This window comes from Theropithecus gelada, chromosome X, assembly GCF_003255815.1.
Source record: "Theropithecus gelada isolate Dixy chromosome X, Tgel_1.0, whole genome shotgun sequence".
Taxonomy (NCBI): domain Eukaryota; kingdom Metazoa; phylum Chordata; class Mammalia; order Primates; family Cercopithecidae; genus Theropithecus; species Theropithecus gelada.
This window is the reverse complement of record NC_037689.1, coordinates 79,886,155-79,912,558: the sequence shown is the minus strand read 5'-3', so window position 1 is coordinate 79,912,558 and position 26,404 is coordinate 79,886,155. Positions and strand designations below refer to the sequence as shown.

The following is a 26,404-nucleotide window of genomic DNA, read 5'->3' as shown; positions in this document are numbered from 1 at the left end:
CAGAGGCAGTGGAAGCTCACTACCACAGGGAAAGGGTGAGTGAGGGAGAGCCCCAGGGATCCACAATTCCTCCACTAACCTTAGCAATCCTAGGAGTGGGAGATCCTCTCAACACCCCAGGCCTCCAGACTGACACAAAGAGACACCTGGAGTCTGGGCAGAGCCATCACTCAAGGTCATGTGAAGCCCCAAGGACCTTGGATCACTGAGCACCCAGGCACCAGCTTGCATAGACCTGCCAACAAGGAAGGATGGGCTCTTTCACATGCCCCTAGGATAGAGATTGCATCCACAGTGATGAGGAGCAGATGGACTGCAGGCCCCACCTCTGCGGCTCCTCACCTGACAGGGCCTCCCAAATGGGGCCTGCAGCGCAGCCATTCCACCATCTCCTGAGCACTCCGGCCAGTCTTGGCCCAGCATTTCTCTGGGGTGGAGCTCCCAGAAGAAACAGGCCTTCCTCCATTGCTGCGGCCATGGTACCCTCCCTTGCTGCCCACAGGCTAGGGAGGAAACAAAGAGCCTGATTGCTTTCACAGACACCTCCACCACATAGCACCTGTGCATCTACCTTATGTAGAAAGAGGACAGACTTATTTACACAAGAACCATCTCTCGCCCTGCTCTTCGGCACGCAGGCTCCCCTTGCCCTTAACGGCTTGGGCCCCACACTGCTGGGGCCCCTAGGGTAGATGCCCAGCCCCGACTTGATCACTCTGATCATCTGTGGCTCTGCATTTTTCTGGGGTGGAGCTCCCTGAGGCAACTGACAGGCCCTCTGCTGTGGCCAGCCACCACAGTCCCCACCCTTACTGCCCCCAGGCTGGGGAGGAAACAAAAAGCCTGAGCCCTTACGCCTCCAGCATACCAGCAGCTACCTTGCAGAGGCAGCCAGAATGCTTTCTGCGTGACCCACCACCACCAGGGCCCCCTCCCAAATGGGGTTTGATGCCTTCTGGCTTCCAGTGTACCTACTCAATCCCTACATGACTATTTCATCTGTGGCCCAGAGCTCTACTAAAATCCTTACCCCCACAAGCCTGTGATCTTCCCTTAGGCTCTCACTGCCTAAATGCTCTGCCTAACCCTACCTGAGTTCAGCCAGTGACCCGGGGACCAGCCTGCCCCTTACCATCACGACCAGCACCCGAGGAACCCCACCTCCACAACCTAGCTCCATCAGGACTCATACATGATGTTCAGCCAGCAATCTAGGGACTGAGGAGTTAGAGAACTTCCTACCCCATTCAAATTCTGCTGACATCTGACCACTTCCCTCCGAGCCTGAGGTCCATCTGACACAACCAGCTGATATTGCCATGACCAACACACAGGCCCAAAGGCAGACTCACCCCCCTTTTACACAAAGAAGTAATGAAATCACATTGGAGAACAGGGAAGCTATGAAGCTATTTATATTAATTAGGCTGAGTGATGAAGTTCTGCTCCAAAACCACTCCCATGGAGAGTCACAATTTTTTTTTTTTTTTGTTGAGACAGAGTCTCGCTTTGTCGCCCAGACTGGAGTGCAGTGGCCGGATCTCAGCTCACTGCAAGCTCCGCCTCCTGGGTTCACGCCATTCTCCTGCCTCAGCCTCCCGAGTAGCTGGGACTACAGACGCCCGCCACCTCGCCCGGCTAGGTTTTTGTATTTTTTAGTAGAGACGGGGTTTCACCGTGTTAGCCAGGATGGTGTCGATCTCCTGACCTTGTGATCCGCCCGTCTCGGCCTCCCAAAGTGCTGGGATTACAGGCTTGAGCCACCGCGCCCGGCCGAGAGTCACAAATTAAGCAGTCCCCGAGGCTCTCAACCACACTGTGACCCAGAGATAGACTACAGTGTGTGACTCATCTAGGAGTCATGAGCTCTGGAACATGGTTGTGATAAGGCAACAGTTCATATTCTTGTGTATCTAGGACAAGGGGCTTGTGCAGCACCCCACAATCCCCCACAAAAACTTCAGCACATTTCATTAGGAGTTCCTCCTACTCCTAGCCACCTCCACTAGGGCTGGTGCCTGCACTTAACATAGGAGTATTTGAGGGTAAGCCAGAAGTTCCAGCTCTGCCCAGCTGTGTCCCCCTACCCCCACAGAACAGGAAGCACATGTCACAGAGCACTTCGTGCTTCAGCCCATTAGCTGAAACAACAGAGAGCATCTCCCAGTAAACAAAGATTAGTTACATATCCATCTGTTGCACAACCACTAGCTCTGAACCATAAAACCATTGATAAAAGAAAAACTTCAGCTGAATTATATTTTTAAAAGTTTAATTTAGCAATGAACAATTCATGAATTGGGCAGTCCCTAGAATCAGGCAGATTCACAAAGACTCCAGTGCAGCCACATGGTGGAAGATTTATAGACCAAAAAAAAGGGAAATGACATACGGAAATTGGAAGTGAGGTACAGAACAGCTGGATTGGTTACAGCTCCACATATGCCTTCTTTGAACATAGTTTGAACACTCAGCAGTGTATAAATGGTTAAAGTATGGCCACTGGGACTGGCTAAAACTTAGCTATTGTTACAAATGCATACTACTAAGTTAGGTTTTCAATTTTGTCTGCCTATTAAGCTAGGTTACAGTTCATCCACAAGGACTCAAATATGGAAGTATGGAGTCCCTCTCAGGCCATATTTAGTTTGCTTTAACACCATATACCAGCATGTAGGTTGAACTACACAGCCCAATATGAAACCTGCTGACAGAAGTATGTAGCAATATGGACGTAAAGCCAAAAGACCCTCTCCAACATACTTTATAGTCACACCCTCTGTCAAGGAGGAGAAAGGGAAAGAAGAAAAAAAACCCAATAATATACAGATTGAAAGGGGGGGAATTTTACCTATAGGAAAATAATTACAAAAATTAGAAATGCCAGTTATCTCCAAAGGAGAAAGAACCCACACAAGAATTCTGGCACCATGAAAAATGTGAATGCTGTGACACCACCAGAAGATCACACTAGTTCTCCAATAATGGCCCCCAACTAAAATGGAAACTCAGAAATGTCGGCTAAAGAATTCAACCCATGGATTCCAAGAAAACTCAAAGATGTTCAAGATGAGATTGAAAATCAACAAAAAGAAACTACTAACAAGATCCAGGAAAAGAAGGAAGAGATAAGCACCTTCAAAAGAAATCAATCAGAGCTTCTGCAATTGAAAACCTTACTTAAAGAATATCAAAATACAATTGAAAAATTTATCAATAGACTAGACTAGACCAAGCAGAAGAAAGAATTTCAAAGCTTGAAGACTGGCCCTTTGAGCTAACCCAGTGGTGTGGGGGTGGGGGAAAATAAATAAATAATTTTTAAAAATGAACAAACTAGGATATTTTGTCTCATACTTACAGTGGACGACCTTGATTTTCCACTTCTTTTCAGGGATGAGTCATATGGTGATAGAAAATGCCCTCGACCTGGAGGAGCAGTTTGCTCATCTGGACCTGAACGCCTCTGATAAACAGAGTGGAGGAGGAAGTACAGCAAGCCAAGAGTGCTATATACCTCCTCACTTAAGGAACAAGGAAGCATCTAAAGGATTCTATGATAAAGACAGTTCAGGTTGGAGTTGTAGCAAAGATAAGGATGCATATAGCAGTTTTGGGTCTTGAGATTCAAGAGGAAAGCCTGGTTATTTCAGTGATTATGGAAGTGGATCAAGGGGAAGATTTGATGATCCTGGATGAAGTGACTATGATGGTATTGGCAGTCATGGTGACAGAACTGGCTTTGGCAAATTTGAACGGAGTGGACACAGTCATTGGTGTGACAAGTCAGATAAAGATTATTGGTCAAAACCGCTTCCACCAAGTGAATGCTTGGAGTAGGTACTCTTTTCTGGAGGAAACACTGGGATTAACTTTGAGAAATGTGATGACATACCAATAGAGGCAACCAGCAGTAACTGTCTTCCACATATTGAAAATTTCAGCAATGTTGACATGGGAGAAATTATCATGGGGAACATTGAGCTTGTTACCTGCGTCTGTATAAGAGACCACTTGAGCAGGCTTAGTGTGAGCAACAAGGCTGTTTATTCACTTGGGTGCAAATGGGCTAAATCTGAGAAAGGAATCAGCAAAGGGTGGTGGGATTATCATTGGTTCTTACAGGTTTGGGATAGGCGGTTGAGTCAGGAGCAATTTTTTGCGGGCAGCAGATAGATGTTACAAAGTACATTCACAAGGGCGGGGGGAATGTTACAAAGTACATTCACAAGGGTGGGGCTGGTGTATTGTCACAAGGGCAGGGGAGAAATGTTACAAAGTACATTCACAAGGACGGGGAATATCACAAAGTACATTATCACAAGGGCGGGGGAATGTCACAATGGCTTGACCATGGTGCGGCCAGCTCAGAGGACCTTATATTCCTGTCTTTTTATGTTAATAATGAAGAAATAAAATAAGAAAGTAATGAAAACTTTGGGTGAAAAGTTTGGGGGCAGTATGGATGGGTGATGGGCAACATTTCTCAGAGCTGCTTCAAGTGGGATTGGGGCAGTGTGGGAACCCAAAGTGGGAGAGATTAGACTGAAGTAAGATTTTGGGGGAAGGGGTGATATTGTGGGGTTGTTAAAAGCAGCATTTGTCACAGAGTGATTAGTGATAGCCTGGATGCAGTTTTGTAGGAATTGAGGGATTAATCGGAAGACATAAGGCCCAATAAGAGAAGGAGGAAGATAGGTATTACAGGACTAACGATTGGAAGAAGCCAGGATACCCAGTTAGAGAGTGACCAGGTGGGTCCAGCATAATTAGTTGCCTGATTAGTGAGTTTTTGAGCTCTTTGAGTTTTTTGATGTTACCATATACCAGGCCAGATTGATTTAAGTGAAAACAACACTCTTCATTAAGAAATATACCAAGTCCTCCTTTTCCAGCAGTGAGTAAATTGAGGCCTTGGCAGTTCTGGAGGACAACTGCAGCTAAAGAGTCAACCTGGGCTTAGAGGACAGATAAAGTTTGTGATATATCTGTAATGCTAGCAGAGAAGTCATTAAAGAGGCTGTGGAATGTTATGACAGAGGTTGAGATGCCTGCTATTCCAGTTCAAAGTGCAATAGTGGAGGCAGAAAGTCCTAGACCCATAAGTAAAGGGATTAGTGGGAAGACTGTTTTTTGTCATGTTGATGTCATGAGGAGGACAGGCAGTTGTTCGTTCCCATCTACAAACTGGATTTTGGGGGTAAGGAAGACTAGGGAACATGTGCCCATCTAGCTGGCAGGTAGGCACATGTAGGTGGAAGAGCCACATAAAAAGAAGAGACCAGCTCGGTCGGGGAGACCCTACCCAAGTGGCACTAGAGGAATTAAAGACACACACAGAAATATAGAGGTGTGAAGTGGGGAATCAGGGGTCTCACAGCCTTCAGAGCTGAGAGCCCTGAACAGAGATTTACCCACATATTTATTAACAGCAAACCAGTCATTAGCATTGTTTCTATAGATATTAAATTAACTAAAAGTATCCCTTATGGGAAATGAAGTGATGGGCCGAATTAATTGCAGGGGGAACACGCCCTTAAGACACAGATCGCTCAGGCTTTTGTTTGTGGCTTAAGAATGTCTTTAAGTGGTTTTCCACCCTGGGCGGGCCAGGTGTTCCTTGCCCTCATTCCCATAAACCCACAACCTTCCAGCTTGGGCGTTATGGCCATTATGGACATGTTACATTGCTGCAGAGGTTTTGTTTATGGCCAGTTTTGGGGGGGCTTGCTCCCAACATGTCTCCCTTCTTTGATTTGCAAAAAGATAAAAGGGCAGCTTTGTCACGGTGAGCTACTTCTTGCAGGAGTCGGGATCCGCATCTGCAGACTATACAAAGACAAACAACATAGATTAAAAGCACAATCATCATTGAAATCACAGAGCTTCCAAGTGTTTTTATCCATTTAAATGGGTTACTAGCTGCTAATTTGTCTGCAGCTCCTTTAAACACTCCAGTTTCTGGCATTAAGGTCAGGTGTGCCTGGGATGCTTTAAATATTTGTTCTTTTAATTTTGCTATATCCAAAAACAAGTTTGTAGAGTGTCCTTCTAGATTTTTTTTTATTCTTTCCCAAATTTTGATCTTATTAAGAGCATTAAATAGTTTCCACAAATCCTTATGTTTAGCTCCTACAGCGGGCCATATCATTTGAGGTTGAGGTGCCACTATACCGCCATGGTTCCAGATAATAGGAACTTTTGCCGTACTTATCATTTTTACCATCTGATTTGTTCAGATCATCTGAACATAGTATGGCCATGGCACGCAGACCGAGAGGTGCAATTTAAGCTAAACATCCCCTTAGGGAACCGATCAATAATGATTCCATAGGAATCGTTGTGCAGCACCTCTGCCTGTTCTGCAGAGCAATCTTCCTAAACAAGTACATTCATTTTTTCTAACTGGGTCCAATCCTGTTTACAAATAGGTTTTTGAGGGTGGTATGCCTCAATTATAGGATCAGATTTATTATGGTAAATACTGAGATCAGAAAGCATGTGTAACTGTGTCATAGTGATTGCATCCAGGCATTATTACCAGCCCTTATTGAAGGAATACTCACGGCAGTGGTGATAACTGCTATCATCGCTACCATTAAATTATTCATTGTGACTGGTTGTCCCACTTTCCTCAGGTTTTCTTTTGCCATCTGTGACAGCTTCTTGATCTGCCCCCAGGTGGGTGGCTGTGTTCGACGGGTGTGGGCCATGACAGTAGGGGTCCTCCTCAGCGTCAGTCTCAACATGTCTGCAACTGGGGGGTCCTCGGGATCCTCCCAGTCTCTTCCTCGGCATCTGGCTCATAATAAGGTTTCAGGTGTCTTGATAGTACCCAAATCGGCTGTTGGTTTTGGCCTGGAGAAATACAAGCATAACCTCTACCCCAAGTTATTATTTTACCTATTTCCCAACTTTTTGTCATTGGATCTTTTCACCAAATAATGCTAGATTAAATTGTATATGGGCTGTCCTGTAATCCCTATTTCTCCTCCTTTTTTGTTTTTGTCAGCAGTTGTTCATCTATATGAAATTGTAACTGAGCATTTTCAATTAACTGTGTGGAATGAATCACGTATGAAGAATCAGAAATCACATTAATAGGCATATCAGAAGCAGTCAATACCTCAATTACAGCTACAAGCACCACTTTTTGAGTTGACGTATAGGAAGTCTGGAAAACTTTACTTTTTGAACCAGAATAAGAAGCTTTACCATTACTAGACCCATCTGTAAAAACATTCTCAGCACCTTCAATTGGTTTAAATTTAGTTATTTTAGGGAGAACCCAATTAGTTAATTTCAAAAACTGAACCAGCTTCATTTTAGGAAAATGATTATCGAGAATACCCACAAAGTCAGCTAAATGGGTTTGCCAAGTAAGACTATTTATAAAAGCTTGCTGTATTTGTGCCTTTGTGAGAGGGACAATAATTTTTCCAGGATCATATCCATGTAATTTAACAATCCAGTTCTCCCAATCCCTATCATAGTAGCAATTTGATCTAAATAAGGAGTTAGAGTCCGTGAATTAGTATGTGGAAGAAAAAGCCACTCTACTAAGTCCTGTTCTTGGACAATAACACCAGTAGGTGAATGCTGAGTTGAAAAGATTAGCAAATCTAGAGTCTTCTCTGAATCTATTCTATTTATCTGAGCTTTATGGACTTTTTTTCAATCAGTTGTAACTCTGCCTCCACCTCCTTTGTTAATTGCCAAGGGCTAGTGAGATTAGGATTTCCTCTAAGGATAGAAAACAGATTATTCATGGCATAGGTAGAGAGCAGGTCATAACCAATTAATATCCCCTAGTAATTTTTGAAAATCATTTAACGTTTTTAATTTATCCCTATGTATGGTTACTTTCTGTGGGACAATGGTAGTGTCATTTACTAAGGTCCCCAAGTAGGAGTAAGGAGTAGTAGTCTGAATTTTGTCAGGAGCTGTAATTAAACCAGCATGAGAAATTGAATTTTGCAAGTGATCATAACATTGGAGTGGTATTTCTCGAGTGGGGACAGCACAAAGTATATCATCCATATAGTGAATAATGTAACACTGTGAAAAGTTTTGACGAGTAGGTTCAATGGCTTATCCCACATACCTCTGGCAAATAGTTGGACTGTTTAACATGCACTGTGGCAACACTTTCCAATGATAATGGTTAGCAGGCTGCAGGTTGTTTACTGCAGGAATTGTAAATGCAAACCATTCACAGTCTTGCTCAGCTAAGGGGATAGTAAAGAAACAGTCTTTTAAATCTATGACTATTGAAGGCCAATTTTTTGGAATTATAGCAGGCGAAGGCAATCCTGCCTGTAATGCTCCCACAGGTCGTATAACTGAATTGATGGCTCTTAAGTCAGTTAACATTCTCCATTTACCTGATTTTTTTCTTAATTACAAAAACTGGAGAATTCCAAGGAGAATATGTTGGAGCTATGTGCCCATTTTCTAATCGTTCAGCAACTAATTTCTCTAAAGCCTCCAGTTTTTCTTTACTTAGTGGCCATTGTTCTATCCAAATTGGCTTATCTGTTAACCATTTTAAAGGTATAGGTTCTGGAGGCTTAACAATGGCCGCCATCAAAATTTTTTTCCTAATCTTTGGTGGGAACTCTGTTTTTCCACTTGAAGCGGTTTTTTTAAACCTTGCAAATTTTTTTCTGGTCTCATACCAGGGACATAACCCATTTCATGCATTGTATGTTGACTTTGAGGGCTATATAATTGTTCTGGAATTAGAACTTGTGCTCCCCATTGTTGTAATAAATCTCTTGCCCATAAATGTATAGGTACAGAAGTTATAATTGGTTGAATGGTCCCAGGTTGTCCATCAGGCCCCTCACAATGCAAAATATAACTACTTTGATATACTTCAGCAGCTTTACCAACTCCAACTATGTTAAATTGAGTGGGTTGAATTGGCCACGTGGACAGCCAGTGCTGTAGAGAAATGATTGAAATTTCCGCTCCCATATCTACCAAACCTTTAAATTTCTTTCCTTGAATAGTTATTTCACAGGTAGGACGTTTATCAGTAATTTGATTTACCCAATAATCTGCTTTGCCTTGTTTATTTGTGCTTCCAAATCCTCCCATTTCTTTAGTTTAGTTTCACTTTTCCCCATTCCCAAATATGGCACAATCAGGAGCTGTGCTATGCGCTCTCCTGGCTCTGCTTTCCAGGAACAGAAGTAGATACAACAATTTGAATTTCCCCATTGTAATCTGAATCAATGACTCCTGTATGTATTTGTATGCCTTTTAAACTTACACTAGACCTTCCTAAAAGTAATCCTAGTGTCCCTGCTGGCAAGGGTCCACAGACTCCTGTTGGGACCTTTTGCGAGGGTTCCCCAGGCAGAAGACTCACAGCTTTCGTGCAGCATAAATCTACTGCGGCACTACCAGCAGAGCGTCCCAGTCAGTAGGTGTCGGTATCATTCGACTAGAAACAGTAACATTCTTAAACAGTCCCACTACAAAAGGAGAACCTGGTCCATACTGACATATTGCTTGTTTTAATTCTTTGAGTAATTTAAAAGGAAAAGGCTCAAATGTAGCTATAATATTCCCCTCTTGATCTGGGGTGTGTATTCTAACAGGGAACTGCCAAGTCTCTAAATCACCCTCTTGTCTAGCTTGCTGAATTCCTGCCTGAATCAAACTAAGAGCAGTCGCTCGAGGCGCTGCTCGAACAGTAACTGGGGTAATTACTTTTCGCCCAGTGTACTCTGGAAAAGAAAGATCTGGGGGGTCATTTTCTTCAAAATAATAATGAGGGGGTGCAGAAGGGTAGGGATGAACCTCTCCTTCCTTTGCCGCTTTAGCTTCAGCTGGCAAATAAACATGCTCTGTAACCTCTTCTGTTACTTCGCTATACTCTTGTTCCTTCTCCTTATCAGTGTGAAAAAGTTCCAAGGTGAAACGAACCAGACCCAAACTTGCTCCATTGTTACCCTGAAGCTTCTGAGCTCCTCTTCTTACTCACCAGGGGATTGCTTTAAGAGTACTGGGGTGTCCTCCAGCTTGTTTTCCATTCCAACCGTCGCTCCGGCAACCCTTCGACCTGGATTCCAGCCCCCATGAATGGACGCCTCTTGCTAAGACCAGCTCGGTGGGGGAGACCCTCACCCAGTGGTGCTAGAGGAATTAAAGACACACACACAGAAATATAGAGATGTGAAGTGGGGAATCAGGGGTCTCACAGCCTTCAGAGCTGAGAGCCCTGAACAGAGATTTACCCACATATTTATTAACAGCAAACCAGTCATTAGCATTGTTTCTATAGATATTAAATTAACTAAAAGCATCCCTTAAGGGAAACAAAGGGATGGGCTGAATTAATGGCAGCAGGAACACGCCCTTAAGACACAGATCGCTCAGGTTTTTGTTTGTGGCTTAAGAATGCCTTTAAGCGGTTTTCCGCCCTGGGCGGGTCAGGTGTTCCTTGCCCTCATTCCGATAAACCCACAACCTTCCAGCTTGGGCGTTATGGCCATTATGGGCATGTTACATTGCTGCAGAGATTTTGTTTATGGCCAGTTTTTGCGGGGCTTGCTCCCAACAACCTTGTGTTAGGCAGAACTGGAAATGTAAAGTGAAAAGGTGAGATGGTGTACTGAGAGGAGTCCTGCACTCCAAATCCTAGAGATCCAGCAAGGACAGCAGCTGTTAGAGGTTGTAATGGGGATTGATGGTGCAATTGTGTAGAGTGAGAGGTTTGGTTTTCATGGTATATGAGAAAGTGCATAGTGTCTACGAGTAACCTTTCACTGCTATTGATGGGGCTGGGTAAAAGCAAGCAAGAGGAGGGGTCAGGAGGAGAGTCAGATGAGCAGGGAAAGGGTAGCCAAGGATGGAGTGAGATGCAGGGTAGGTGTCTTCCTAAACAATAGTGACTGCCAATGTTTTTTTAGTTTGTCAATAATGATAGAGGGCTTATCAGGAATGCGAAGTTGGAATGCTCCCATCTGTTTGGTAATGTGTGTGGCTGGGTTCTGGAGATAAGGACTAAAGGAACATTTGGAAGGTGGAAGGTTGCCTAAAGGGATTCCAGTAGGCTGTTGTCAGGAGATGCATAAAGGAGCAGCAACAGGGATAGTTGTCTGTGTGATTAGGGGTCTAAATATTGGCGGGGGGAGGGGGGTGGAATTGACATAAGGAGAAAGGTGCTGCAAGTAGATGCGGAGAAGTGTGGCAACTTGTTGGTGCGAAATGTCTAGGGAGTTCTCACCAAATCTGTCTAGAAAGTAAAGAAGTTCCTCAGGCGGGTAAAGATGAGGGCTATTAAAGGAGGTTCGGAGGTGCAGGGAGACAGGAGAGGTAGCCCAGTCGGCCTGTAGAGCCGGGATGGCTGTGTAAGAGCAGGAAGAAAGGGAAACACATAGCCAACAATTCTTTGCTAGAGAAGGATTGCAGGCAGTGAAGAGAGAGTGGGTGAGATTGATAGTATGCTGGGGGTACCTAGGAAGAGGTAAGAGTGACTGGAGAATGGGGTCAAGGATTAGTGAATAGAAAAGTAAAAAAAAAAAAAAAAGGACTTCATCAGGATAGAAGAATTGTGTACCTTTCCACTGAAGATCTTCTATCCACTCCCAGAGCGAGTTAAGGGTGGCGGTTTGAGGTAAAACCAGGAGATATCAGTTATGATGGTTTGGAGGAAAAGTGTAAACCGGCAGTGTAAACAAGGGCAGGGCATTTATGAGTAGTTGAGAATGGTGAATAGGAAGTATGACTAGACTGAAGATAGTAGGGATGACAAGTTTTTGGGGCACAGTCCAAGTAGTGGGGGTGACTGCATAAAGCCCTGTTATAAAAAGTAAGGTAAGGATGAATAGACCTAATAGAATGAAGGAATGTATTAGGCTCATAAGGGTTATTACTGTTCTTCAGAAATGCGAGTGAGTTTAAGGGAAGTAGGGGAGAGTACCTGCGATTTCCAGGAGGAAGAGGAGAGATCAAGCTGGCTGGCGGACACAGCTTTATTCTGGAACGGTGAATCCAATAGGGAAGGTCCTGCAGGCGGACAGCAGTTGGGGTACTATAGATGACTAAATAGGGTTCAGCCCATTGAGGTTGTAGAGTTTGAGGGGTCAGATTCTTAACAAGAACTGATTGTCCAGCTAGGGTGTCTTCATATGGCTGGGAATCTGGAGTAGGGAAGAAAAGATTAGCAGCCTGGTGAATTTCCTGTCTAGCCTGCTGGAGGACCAGAAGATAGTCCTCCTTGAGAGCTGGTGTCTGGCATGAGGTTGGGGCCCAGCAAGAAGGTACGTCCATGTAAATTTTCAAATGGACTATACCCTGTAGCTTCTCAAGGATAGGCTCTAATTCTAAGGAGGGCAAATGGTAAAAGTGCTGTCCAGTCTTTTTTAAGTTGGAGGCTGAGCTTGGTGAGGTGTGTTTTTAAAAGACCATTAGTTCTTTCTACCTTTCCCAAAGATTAAGGATGGTAGGGGGTATGAAGTTTCCACTGGATGCCAAGGGCCTGGGAGACTGCTTGAGTGACCTGACTAATGAAGGCCAGCCGGTCCGTTATCAGACTGTATAGAGGTCAGAAGGCCAAACAGAGGAATTATGTCTGACAGAAGGGAAGAAATGACTGTGGTGGCCTTCTCAGACCCTGTGGGAAAGGCCTCTACCCATCCAGTGAATGTATCTACCCAGATCAAAAGATATCTTAGTTTTTTGACTCAGGGCATATGGGTAAAGTCAATCTGCCAGTCTTGGGTGGCGGCAAATCCTCTAGCTTGATGTGTAGGAAAGAGAGGGGGCCTGAGATATCCCTGAGGGGTGGTAGAGTAGCAGATGAAACACTGAGAAGTAATTTCCTTGAGGATGGATTTCCATGACGGAAAAGAAATGAGAGGTTCTAAGAGATGGGCCATTGGCTTGTAACCCACATGAAAGAGGTTATGAAAGGATGATAAGATAGAATGAGCCTGTGAGGCAGGAAGGAGGAATTTTCCTTGATCCAAGGACCACTTGCCTTGAGTAGGAAGGGACTGACAGGTAAGAGTTTCAATGGGAGAATAGGTGGGAGTGATAGATGAGAAGGAAGAAAACTGGCCGTGAGGGACAGATATGCGAATACTAGCTGCTTCTTTTGCTGTACTATCAGCATAAGTGTTGCCTCAAGCAATGGGATCTGGTGACCTCTGATGCCCTTTGCAGTGAATGACTTCAGCTTCCTTGGGCAGTAGAGCAGTCTTAAGGACGATTTTTATTAAGGTGCGTTGATGATGGAGGACCCTTGTGTAGTGAGAAAACCTCTTTCTGCCCGTATAACAGCATGGTGATATAGGATGTGGAAGGCATACTTGGAATCAGTGTAGATATTGACACGTAGTCCCTTTGCAAGGGTAAGGGCCCAGTTTAAAGCAATGAGTTCGGCTTGTTGAGAGGTACTGGAAAGGGGCAGGGCAGTAGCTTCAATGACAGATGTGGAAGACACTACAGCATAGCCTGCCCTTGCTGGTGACTGATGATTGGGCCTTGAAGAACTACCATCATAAACCAAGTGTGGTCTGGATTAGGAACAGGAAAGAGGGAAATATGGGGAAATGGGGAGGATGCCATATGGATTAGAGAGATACAGTCATGAAGTTCAGATTTGGTGCTAGGTATAAGGTGAGAGGATGGGTTGAAGTTTGTGCCAGGACACAGACTTTGTGGGAGTTTCAATGAATAGTTAGTACAGTTGGAGGAGTTAGGGGGCGGAAAGTATATGCGCCAAGCGTGATTAGGAAAATAGATGTTGAAACTTATGAGAGCTGTAGAGAGTAAGTGGGGCATGGGTTGTGATTTTGAGGGCCTCTAGAAGTATTGAAGCGGCAGCTGCTGCCGCATGTAGACATGAGGGCCAGCCTAGAACTGTGAGGTTAAGTTGTTTGGATAGGAAGGCTACAGGTCGTGGGCCTGGTTCCTGTGTAAAAACTCTTGACCGCACAACCTTGTATTTCAGCTGTATGTAAGAAGAAGGATTGGGATGAGTTAGGGAGTGCTAATGTGGGGACTGTTTCTAGGGCTGTCTTTAAGGAACAAAAAGAAGAGTGGGGAAAGGACTTAGGGTCTATGGGGTCAGTCAGGTTTCCCTTTGTGAGTTTATATAGTGGTTTAGTTGGATTGCAAAACCTGGTATCCAAAGGCGAAAGTATCCAACCACGCCTAGGAAGGAAAGGAGTTGTTGCTTTGTAGAAGTGGTTGGGGTTTTGGAGATTAGCCATACACAGTTAGCAGGGAGAGCATGTGTGTTTTGATGAAGGACTCTGCCAAGATAGGTAATGGATGGGGAAGAAATTTGGGCTTTAGAGGGGGATATATGATACCGCTTTGAGAATATATGTTGAAGGAGCAGGAGGGTATCCTGTTGGGAAGATTCATAAGAGGGGATGCAGAGGAGAAGGTTGTCCATATATTGAATAAGGTGAGAAACAGATGAACGGAAAGAAAGTAGATCATGAGAAAGAGTTTGACTAAAGTAATGGGGGCTGTCTCTGAAGCCTTGTGTCAGTACAGTCCAGGTGAGTTGCTGAGACTGGTGGGTGTCAGGGTCAGTCCATGTGAAAGCAAAAAGAGGTTGGGATGAGGGGTGCAAAAATAGTGAGGAAAGTATCTTTGAGGTCAAGGATGGAATAATGAGTTGTGAAGGGAGGTATTGAGGATAGGAGAGTACATGGGTTTGGCACCACAGGATGGATAGGTAAGACAATTTGGTTAATAAGGCAAAGATCCTGAACCAAGCTGTAAGATTTGTCCGCTTTCTGGACTAGTAGGATAAGGGAGTTGTAAGGAGAATTTGTAGGCTTTAAAAAGCCATGCTGTAACAGGTGAGTGATAACAGGCTTTAGTCCTCTTAAAGCCTGTTGTGGGATGGGGTACTGGTGTTGAGCGGGGTAAGAGTGATTAGGTTTTAATGGGATGGTAAGGGGTGCCTGATTAGTCATCAAGGAGGGAGTAGAGGTATCCCATACTTGTGGATTAAGGTAGGGAGACATGAGAGGAGAATTCAAAGGAGGCCTTGAATCAGGTAAAAGGACAGCAATGAGGTGTAGTTTTAGTCCAGGAATAGTCAGGGAAGCAGATAATTTAATTAAAATGTCTTGGCCTAGGAAGGGAACTGGGCAGGTGGGATAACTAAAAAAGAGTGCATAAAAGAATGTTGTCCAAGTTGGCACCAGAGTTGGGGAGTTTTAAGGGGTCTAGAAGCCTGGCCGTCAATACCCACAACAGTTACGGGGGCAAGGGAAACAGGTCCTTGAAAAGAAGGTAATGTGGAGGGGGTAGCCACTGTATCGATTAAACAGGATATGGACTTACCCTCCACTGTAAGAGTTACCCAAAGCTCGGCGTCCGTGATGGTCCAAGGGCTTCCAAGGCAATCAGGCAGCATCAATTTTCAGCCGCTAAGCCAAGGAGATCTGGGAAGGAGTCAGGCAAGGAACGCTGGGTTTGAGCTCCAAGAGCTTTAAGAGTGGCAGCGCTGTGAGTCAGACAGTCTGACTTCCAGTGGGGGCCCACACAGGGGTTTCAGTGTGTTAGGAGCCCCGGGGAGCTGCGGCTTAGATGTTCTGAAGGTTTTGTATGCTGGAGAAGTGGTTGTGGGTTGTCTTACAGTGGAGGCAAGCAGCTATAACTCAGAGATACGTTGCCACTTTGCAGCTGCTTTTCTGTTATTGAACACCTTGAAGGTGAGGTTGATTAAATCCTATTGTGGGATTTGAGGGCCAGAATCCAACTTTTGGAGTTTTTTTCTAATGTCAGGATTGCATTGGGTCATAAAATGCATATTAAGGATAAGGTGGCCTTCTGGACCCTCTGGGTCTAGGGCTGTAAAGCATCTAAGGGTAGCTGCTAAGCGGGCCATGAACTGGGCTGGGTTTTCATTTTTACCTTGGGTAGTTTCCTTTAGCTTGTCATAATTAACAGCTTTGTATGCTGCCTTTTTGTGCCCCTAGACTAGGCAGGAGACCATGTAATCTCACCTAGCTATACCTGGGGAGTCTGTGTGGTATTGCCAACAGGGATCCTCTCGGGGAACTGCCCTGGTGCACTCTTGGAGACCTGGCTCATGAAGCTGGAAGGTGTCTGCATAGGACTGGGCTAGAGAATAAACTCTTTCTCATTTATCTGGGTAGAGGGTAGAGGTCAGGATGACATTTATCTCACTCCAGGTTAAATTGAAGGACTGAGTTAGATATTGGAATTCCTGTATATATTTATTGGGGTCTGATGAGAAAGAGCCTAAATGCTGTCTGATTTGGGAAAGGTCTGATAGAGAAAAAGGCACATGTACCCTGACTATGCCTTCAGCTCCAGCCACCTCTCTAAGAAGACATTTTTGGGCAGGTGGGGGAGAGCTAGTCATGGAATGAAACTGTAAGCCTGACCAGGTGTGAGGAGGGAAGGTAATAGAAGGGTTATAGGGTAGGGGAGTAGAGGCTATAGAAGAATTGGGACCTGATTCAGCCTGGCGAGGAGTGGCCAGGGGAGGAGAAGAGAGGTAAGAGGGGTCAGTGGAAAAGGAGGATTCAGAGGACTCTGAGTTTGGGGTGGAGACCAGAGGAGCGGATGGGAGAGAAAGAAGGAAAATCTGGGACAAGTTGCATTGGGAGCAGAGACTAGGGAGGGAATGAAGTGTAAAAAAATGCCTGGACGTAAGGCACCTTGGACCATTTGCCCATTTTTTGACAAAAATTATCTAGGTCTTATAGGATAGACAAATCAAAAGTACCATTCTCTGGCCACTTGGAACTATTGTTGAGTTCGTACTGGGGCCAAGCAGTATTACAGAAAAAATAAGATGTTTAGGTTTTAGGTCAGGTGTTAGTCGAACGGGTTTTAGGTTTTTAAGAACACAGGCTAAGGGGGAAGAGGGAGGAATGGATGGCAGAAAGTTACCCATAGTGAAGAAGGTAAGTTTAAAAAGGAAGGTAGAGACATGGAGAAATGGAGGTGGCAGCTACAGACTTCCAGTAGGCGTCCCTGACTGAGTCCTGGGCTGTAATGTGGGTGAGCAGCCAAAGCAGGCATCCCCACAATTGACCTGCCACCAAGGGAATGTGAGTGAATGATCAAGGCAGGTGTCCCCATGGTGATCAGACACCAAGGGAAGACTGTCTTCCCAAGTCCATGACCAACATTGGAATTTTTGAATGCACGGATAAAGTGTATCTCCTTTTTGTCTCTACCAGGAAGGGAGAGGAACTGAAATTGAAAGGAAAGAGATTGAAGGGAGGTGAGAGAGGTTAGGTAGAGAGCGAAAAAACCGCTCACCCGAGTGTGAAGAACTGCTTACCGATTTGGAATTGGTGAGATGGTCCTTGGGCTGGCTGGTCTGATGACCCGAGGTCATAGGTGGATCTCCTCACAGAGGGAGCGTGAGGACAGGGGACCAGTCTCTCGAAGGAGTTCCCCTGTCCCGGGTCTTTGGCACCAAATATTATGCGTGTCCGTATAAGAGACCACCTGAGTAGGCTTAGTGTGAGCAACAAGGCTGTTTATTCACTTGGGTGCAAGTGGGCTGAGTCCGAGAAAGGAGTCAGCAAAGGGTGGTGGGATTATCATTTATTCTTATAAGTTTGGGATAGGCGGTGGAGTCAGAAGCAATTTTTTGCAGGCAGGGGATAGATGTTACAAATACATTCACAAGGGCACGGAGGAATGTTACAAAGTACATTCACAAGGGCGGGGAGCATGTATTGTCACAAGGGTGGGGAGGAATGTTAGAAACTACCTTCACAAGGATGGGGAATATCACAAAGCATATTATCACATGGGTGGGGGAATGTCACAATGGCTTGACCACGGTGCGGCCAGCTCAGAGGACCTTACAGAGCTTACTCACTATACTCATCCTACTCCACTGCAAAAACATGCCATTCCTATTATTGGGGGAAAAAGGGACTTAATGGCTTGTGCCCAAGCAGGGTCTGGGAAAATTGCAGCATTTCTTTTACCCGTACTGAGTCAGATATATGTAGATGGTCCAGGAAAAGCTTTGAAGGCTGTGAAGGAAAATGGAAGGTATGGGTGCCAAGAACAATACCCAATCTCCTGGGTTTTAGCCCCAACAAGAGAATTGACTGTACAGATATGAGGAAGCCAGAAAATTTTCATACCAGTGTAGAGTTCATCCTTGTGTAGTTTATGGTGATGCTGATATTGGTCAACAAATTCAGGTCTTGGAACATGGATGCCACTTGTTAGTAGCCTTGCCAGGACGTCTAGTGGATTTGATGGAAAGAGGAAAGATTGGATTAGACTTCTGCAAATACTTAGTGTTGGATGAAGTTGATAGGATGTTGGATACGGGATCTGGACCTCAGATACATTGTATACTTGAACAAGATACTATGCCACCAAAGGGCATTCATCACATCATGATGTTTAGTGCCACTTTTCCTAAGGAAATACGATGCTTGCTCATGACTTTTTGGATGAATATATATTTTTGGCTGTAGGCAGAGTAGGCTCTACCTCTGAAGTAGTTTGGGTGGAAGTAGTTTGGGTGGAAGAGCCAGATAAACGGTCATTTCTGCTTGATCTCTTAAATGCACCAGGGAAGGATTCACTGACTTTAGAGTTTGTGGAGACAAAAAAGGGAGCAGATTCTCTGGAGAATTTCTTATACCATGAAATATATCCTTGTACTAGTATTCATGGAGACCAATCACAGAGAGATCAAGACAGAGGCCCTTCACCAGTTTTCCTTGGGGAAAAGTCCAATTCTAGTGGCTACAGCTGTGGCAGCATGAAGACTAGACATTTCAAATGTGAAACATGCTTCAATGTTGATTTGCCAAGTGATATTGAAGAATATGTGCCTTGTATTGGCTGTACAGGATGTGTGGGAAACCAGGGCCTTGCCATCTCATTCTTTAATGAAAGAAATATGAATATTACAAAGGATTTGCTGGATATTCTTGTAGAATTTAAACAAGAAGTGCCTGCTTGATTGGAAAACATAGCTGATAAACATCACTACAAGGGTGGTATTCGCGCGTGATCTAAAAGATTCAGTGGAGCATTTGGTGCCAGAGACTATTGACAACGTAGTGGTTCCGGCAGTTCTGGCTTTAGTAGTAGTCATACAAGCAGCAGCTGCAGTGGTGGAGGTGGTCATGACATCAGCAGCAGATGTGGTAGAGGTGGCTATGGAGGCTTCTACAACAGTGATGGATGTGTAGGAAATTATAACTCTTGTTATAAGAGTTACTAAGAGCCAGGCATGGTGGCTCACGCCTGTAATCCCAGCACTTTCGGAGGCCGAGGTGGGCGGATCACGAGGTCAGGAGTTCGAGACCAGTCTGGCCAAAATAGTGAAACCCTGTCTCTACTAAAAATACACAAAAAATTAGTCCGGCGTGGTGGTGTGTGCCTGTAATCCCAGCTACTCAGGAGTCTGAGGAGGAGAATCGTGTGAACCCAGGAGGCAGAGGTTGCAGTGAGCCGAGATCGTGCCACTGCACTCCAGCCTGGGTGACAGAAGAAGACTCCGTCTCGAAAAAAAAAGAGTTATTAAGAAATTATTTTAGGCAGATAGGAAAAGGGGTCCTTGGGAAGTTTTTGTTTCTTTTAGAGCAACTCCAGAAATTCGTGAGATGGTTTCTTATCTAGCAGGAAAGCCCTGACTCTTAAAGGCTGGGCCAGCAAGCTTTGATATGCAAATACCAGCCATCAGAAACTTGGCCCACCCAAACATGGCAATTCCTGCAGTCTTATTCTTGCCCTGGCCTCCACATGTGCCTGGCGACACGGCCACCCCCACATATCCACACATGTGTAAAACATCCTGGTGCCCTGTATTTGCATATTAAAAGGCTAGGGTGGAAGGGCCAGTTTTTTTCTCCTGCTACTTGAATAACATGCTTGGTCAAACCAATCCCCTGAGCCCTATCCAAATCAGACACCACCTCCTCCAGCCTCCTCATATAAGCAGCCACTTTTCTGTCACACTTGGGGTTTTTCTCTTTGTTCCAATCCCCCTACCTTCTGTCTCTGTACGGGGGAGCTGTTTTCTTCTTCCTTCCTTCTTTCTTGCCTATTATACTCTCCGCTCTTTAAAACCACTCCACGTGGGTCTGTGTCATTTTATCTAAATTGACACAAGATTAAGGACCCTGGTGTTCCTCCAGTTATCGGAGCCATATCATTTTGATCCATTGGCCGGGAAACTGAGGTACAGCCTTTGTTGGAGCGGTAAGTATGAGAGCAAGCTTAAAATCTGTTCCATCATTCACTAGGTGCTCTTGGCCTCTATATTAAAATAAAATCAAATAGATCAACCCAAACTACTTTCTGTGTGATATTCTCAGATGTAGAGCCTACTCTGCCTGCAGCCAAAAAGATATACTCATCTAAAAAGTCATGAGTAAGCATCTGTATTTCCTTAGGAACAGGCATGCATCAGCCTAGTACATACACTTAGCATTGGCTGCCCTACTACAGACTCAGATGTGAGGCTTGCTGGTGAGAACATGGAGAACCCCCCCCCCATTACCCGTGAGTACTGGGAATGTTGGCCATGTTTTGAACTAGTTTCTTTTCACGGGGAGACCTCGCCATTGAGTAAGGCTGGGAAAAGTTCTGAGGTAACTGAGAATTTCTGGCCAGGGGACATCCTGGCATGATTCACAGGCCTGTGGACCAGACCCAGCCTCCAATAGCCTGTTCCGGGTGTTGGCAGAGAACCCTCAACTATTCTGCTGCAAAACTCTTCTTCCTTCTCTATCCGTGGCGTCTTACTCTTTCTCTGATTTAAATGTGCAGGTATTTTTACAGCCTAGGAAAGAAATCCTGTTAGGCAAGATCAGGAAAATGCCTCTAGGAACAGTTTTCCCCATTCCTCTGCAGTGAAGTTACTCGCTACCGCGTCTCTGGCAAGCACATAGTATTTCTAAGCTAACAACGCCACCTGGTGGAAATAGGAATCCTCTAGATGAGACACATTTTTTTCCTTTTCCTTTTATAGTAACACTGCAGCTTCTTTTTACACCGTTAAAAATCAGACTCTATACTTCTTCTGGAAATGGGAATTTTCTGCCTTTAGCAGTTAGGAGTAAGATGCCTAGGGACCGGGCGCGGTGGCTCACGCCTGTAATCCCAGCACTTTGGGAGGATGAGGCAGGCAGATCACGAGGTCAGGAGATCGAGACCATCCTGGCTAACACGGTGAAACCCCGTCTCTACTAAAAATACAAAAAACTTAGCTGGGCACGGTGGAGGGCGCCTGTAGTCCCAGCTACTTGGGAGGCTGAGGCAGGAGAATGGTGTGAACCCAGGAGGTGGTGCTTGCCGTGAGCCAAGAACACGCCACTGCACTCAGGCGACAGAGCAAGACTCTGTCTCAAAAAAAAAAAGTCTTCCGCAGCCAGATTTTATCCCCACTATTGTCCCATCAGCAGAAAAATGGCCATTCGGTTCCTACGTTCTTTTAAGGCACCTACTATGTCTCTGATTAAAACAGTACTTAATTAGTAAGGTAATTTTAAATTCAGAAGTTAACCGGAACCATTTTTTTTAAGGGTAAGTGCTTTAGCATGGGCTGTAATGGCAGGCAATCTAGCACATTGCCTCCACTAAAGGAGCCTTGCCCAAAAGTGACACAGTCTCTCCGGAGATCCATTTTTCAGACAGCCAGGCAAATCACACAGGTTCTAGAAAGTCAAAGGGAAATCACACAAGGTGGATAAACTAAGGCTGCATGGGTAAGCGTGGTTAGCCCCATCACTTAGCTCATCCGGTTCCATGGCTTGGAGGACCATGCCTACAACCATGGGGGGCATATTTAACATGGTGTCAGGATCCAGAAACCAGGGAGGGGAGACATTTGGAGGATGCTCCCTGTCTTCTCCACTCTGGTTCATACAGAAAGGAGACTAAGAGGACGCTTCTATTCTTGCTTCTTTTCCTAAATGGGTGTTAGAAACAAAATGCTTGTTTCTCAGTGCCTCAAGGAAAAATCAGGATTCAGACAAAAAGTTTTCTCAGCAAGGCAATTTTACTTTCTGCAGAAAGGGTGTTGCTCATCACCAATCTTGTCACAAGAGCACAATGAACAAAGAAAGGCAGGAATATTTATCCCTTATGCATTGGGTCGTTACTGCTGCATCCTATTTCCATTGATTGGAGCTGGACCTCACAGTCTAAGCTAAACTCGATTGGCTAACAACTTAAAACTTTCCTAAATAGGTAAAGGCAATGGAGAACAAAAGGAAAAGAGGAAGTTGCTTGAGAAAGGATTTAGAAAAGTAATAACATTTCCAAATAAGGAAGGGGCATAGGCTGCGAGCTGGGATATGCCTGAGCATGTCCAGAACAAGTATCTTTGTTAAAGTACAAGGACTTAGAATGTGCTTATTCCCTTATATCGAACAGTTACATAGGATAAAGCTTAACAAAGAGTTATTAGCACGAAGGCAAGGAGGCTTGGAGGAAGTTAGTCTTTAAAGAAAATGATTATTTTTGCTGGGTGTGGTGGCTCATGCCAGCACTTTGGGAGGCCCAGGCGGGTGGATCACGAGGTCAGGAGTTCAAGACCAGCCTGGCCAAGATGGTGAAACCCCATCTCTACTAAAAATACAAAAATTACCTGGGCGCAGTGCCAGGTGCCTGTAATCCCATATACTTGGGAGGCTGAGGCAGGAGAATTGCTTGAACCTGGGTGACAGAGGTGGAAGTGAGCTGAGATCAAACCACTGCACTCCAGCCTGGGTGATAGAGTGAGACTCCATCTCAAAAAAGAAAAAAAAGAAAGAAAAGGAAAGAAAAGAAAGAAAGAAAGAAAGAAAGAAAGAAAGAAAGAAAGAAAGAAAGAAAGAAAGAAAGAAAGAAAGAAAGAAAGAAAAGAAAGAAAGAGATTATTTTTAACATTTATTATTTATTCTTGAATAAGAAGGGAAACTTTGAAGAGGAACTTTTTACTTTTCCACAATGGGTAATAAATTATCTTCAGCTTACACCCCTCTGGAGTGCACTCTGAAACACTGGAACTTCCTTAACCTCAGAACTTTAAAGAAAAAGCTCTTTTTTTTTTTCTTTTTTGCACAAGGGCATGGCATTTCTACTAAATCTTTTCAAGCACTGTAAAATCAACCCAGCTCTTTTAGTAATCATATCAGGCAGGCCCAGGGAAAATTATTCCCCCAAATTAGAGAAGCAAGTTCCAGGGGAACCATCTGAGGATTCCCTTATTTAGGGCCCCTTCAAGTTCCCTTCTTATTGCAGAATCCTAGGCAAGTAAAGGGAGACTTAGGCTGATTTTCTGACAACCCTGATAGGTATATAGAAGTTTTCTAAAATTTAACTCTGGTATTTGACCTCTCATGGAGGAATGTTACACTGCTCCTAAGCCAAACCCTAACTGCAGCTAAAACAGGCAGCTCTGCAAGCAGAAAATAATTTTGGAGATGAGCAATGTGTCTCCTATAGTAGGCCAAAAGGGAAAAGAGAAAATAGGGAGGGCAAAAAAATAAGGGAAACACCATTCCCAATAGGAAGAGAGGTAATACCTCTTAACAACCCTAATTGGAACTCCTTTCTATGGTGTTTTTCCTTCTTTTATGGTATAAAATGACTTTTTTCTCTTTTATAATGTTCTTCCAACCTAGAAAAAGTTAATTTTCCAAACCTTAAAATGCTTGGCTTAGAGTTGAACAAGGGGAAAGGGAGCCCAGAAGCCTGACATGCTGGCAAAAGGTAAAAATTTCTTACCAGTTGGGCTTTTGGCTACTCTCTCCCTGTGCAAACCAGTAAAAGGGATAAAAGAATCATTGTTTCTATTCTCTGTAAATTTATAATCAATGGAAAGTAAAGTTGGTCCTAAGCTGTAGACAATCTGGTGTGCTTTGAAGGTCTTTCTGTATGGTTTTGTCAAAAAAAAAAAAGGGTATCTTAGGTTACGATGCAGGACCAGGACCCCATAAGCCTGCTGTTTGAGCCAGCCCAACAAAACGGTCAGTAACAAACTTGGTTACAGGTCTCCATCTTATTTCATGTCCTTGGGAACATGACCTGCAACCACGTGGCAATGCTTTCTTTCAGTCTCCGCCATTTTACAATGGTGGCCGTTTTCTTGTGCTAAGTCAGTTCCACAAAATCAGATAAGCCAGTTTGTCAATCTGGGTGGTGCCAGCTAATCCATCAAGGGCAGGGCTTACAAAATATCTTAAGCACTGATCTTGAGAGCAGTTTAGGGAGGGTCAAAATCTTGTAGTCTCCAACTGCATGACTCCTAAGCCATGGTTTCTAATTCTATGACTAGTTTAGTTTCTTAGTCTGGTCCCTAGGAAAGAGGGGAGTATATCTTAAAAAGGGGCTCTTATTATCTTTGTTTTAGACTATAAACTGTAAACCAGGCTTCTCCCAAAGTTGGTTCAGCCTACCCCCAGGGATGGGCAAGGACAGCTTGGGGGCTGAAAACGAAATGGAGTTGTTTGGGGCAGATCTCTTTCACTGTCTCTGTCAAAATTTTGCAATGACAGTTTCAAAAGCTGCCTATCACCCCTTTGAAAATGCCTTGTATGCTCGTGATTAAGTCATAACCTAATTAAGTCTTGTCGGTTTCACCCGTGATGTTATTTTTTGTAAAGTTCAAAAGCCATAAATCTTAAGTGCTTGGCATGGCTAAAGTCGAGTAACAAAGGATTTCAAAGGATTTTCTTAAAGCATGCTCAGCTTAATTAAAAGTGGATATTCAAGTTACAAGTATATTTTAAAAGTCTTTATGTTTTTCTCTTATTGGATCTTGTTTTTCTGGGAAAACTCTTTTCTTCTCAGTCAACGGAATTACTTTTCTCCATTTTTTTTGTCTTACCACTCTTAATGCATGCTACCTGGCCCTGTTCATCCAAGGGCTCCACCCTGAAGCCAGTAATCCAATTTAAAAAATGGCAAATAAGATTGCAGTACATTGAGCTCCATAGAGACAGTGCCGGGGCAAGTGAGAGTCGGATGGGCACTGGGCGACTCTGTGCCTAGCTGAGGAAAAATAACTAAACATGGGCAAAGGAGATCCTAAGAAGCCGAGAGGCAAAATGTCATCATAGGCATTTTTTGTGCAAACTTGTCGGGAAGAGCATAAGAAGCAGCACCCAGATGCTTCAGTCAACTTCTCAGAGTTTTCTAAGTGCTCAGAGAGGTGGAAGACCATATCTGCTAAAGAGAAAGGAAAATTTGAAGATATGGCAAAGGTGGACAAGGCCCGTTATGAAAGAGAAATGAAAACCTATATCCCTCCCAAAGGGAAGACAAAACAGAAGTTCAAGGATCCCAATGCACCTAAGAGGCCTCCTTCAGCCTTCTTCCTGTTCTGCTCTGAGTATTGCCCAAAAATCAAAGGAGAACATCCTGGCCTGTCCATTGGTGATGTTGCAAAGACTCTGGGAGAGATGTGGAATAACACTGCTGCAGATGACAAGCAGTCTTATGAAAAGAAGGCTGCAAAGCTGAAGGAAAAATACGAAAAGGATATTGCTGCATATCGAGCTAAAGGAAAGCCTGATGCAGCAAAATAGAGAGTTGTCAAGGCTGAAAAAAGCAAGAAAAAGAAGGAAGAGGAGGAAGATTAGGAAGATGAAGAGGATGAGGAGGAGGAGAAGGTGAAGAAGATGAAGATGAAGAAGATGATGATGAATAAGTTGGTTCTAGTGCAGTTTCTTTCTTGTCTATAAAGCATTTAACCCCCCTGTACACAACTCACCCCTTTTAAAGAAAAAAATTGAAACGTAAGGCTGTGTAAGGTTTGTTTTTAAACTGTACAGTGTCTTTTTTTGTATAGTTAACACACTACCAAATGTGTCTTTAGATAGCCCTCTCCTGGTGGTATTTTCAATAGCCACTAACCTTGCCTGGTACATTATGGGGGTTGTACATTGGCATGGAAATTTAAAGCAGGTTCTTGTTGGTGCACAGCACAAATTAGTCATATATGGGGATGGTAGCTTTTTCATCTTCAGTTGTCTCTGACGCAGCTCATGCGAAATAATTGTTGTTCTGTTAACTGAATACCACTCTGTAATTGCAAAAAAAAAAAAAAAAAAAAAAAAGTTGCAGCTGTTTAGTTGACATTCTGAATGCTTCTAAGTAAATACAATTATTTTTATTAGTATTGTTGTGCTTTTCATAGGTCTAAAATTTTTCTTCTTGAGGGGAAGCTAGTGTTTTGCTTTTGCCCATTTTGAATCATATGAATTATTACAGCGTTTATCCTTTCATATAGTTAGCTAATAAAAAGCTTTTGTCTACACACCCTGCATACCATAATGGGGTAAAGTTAAGTTGAGATAGTTTTCATCCATAACTGAACATCCAAAATCTTGATCAGTTAAGAAATTTCACATAGCCCACTTACATTTACAAACTGAAGAGTAATCAATCTACTCAAAGCATGGGATTATTA

General features: G+C 44.0%; 2 pseudogenes; both read left to right on the top strand.

Annotated features, from left to right (window-relative positions):
• Positions 1-3,251: 3,251 nt before the first annotated feature.
• On the top strand, positions 3,252-19,256 carry LOC112615586 (annotated as a pseudogene).
• A 5,730-nt stretch (positions 19,257-24,986) lies between these two features.
• On the top strand, positions 24,987-25,642 carry LOC112615962 (annotated as a pseudogene).
• Positions 25,643-26,404: the final 762 nt, after the last annotated feature.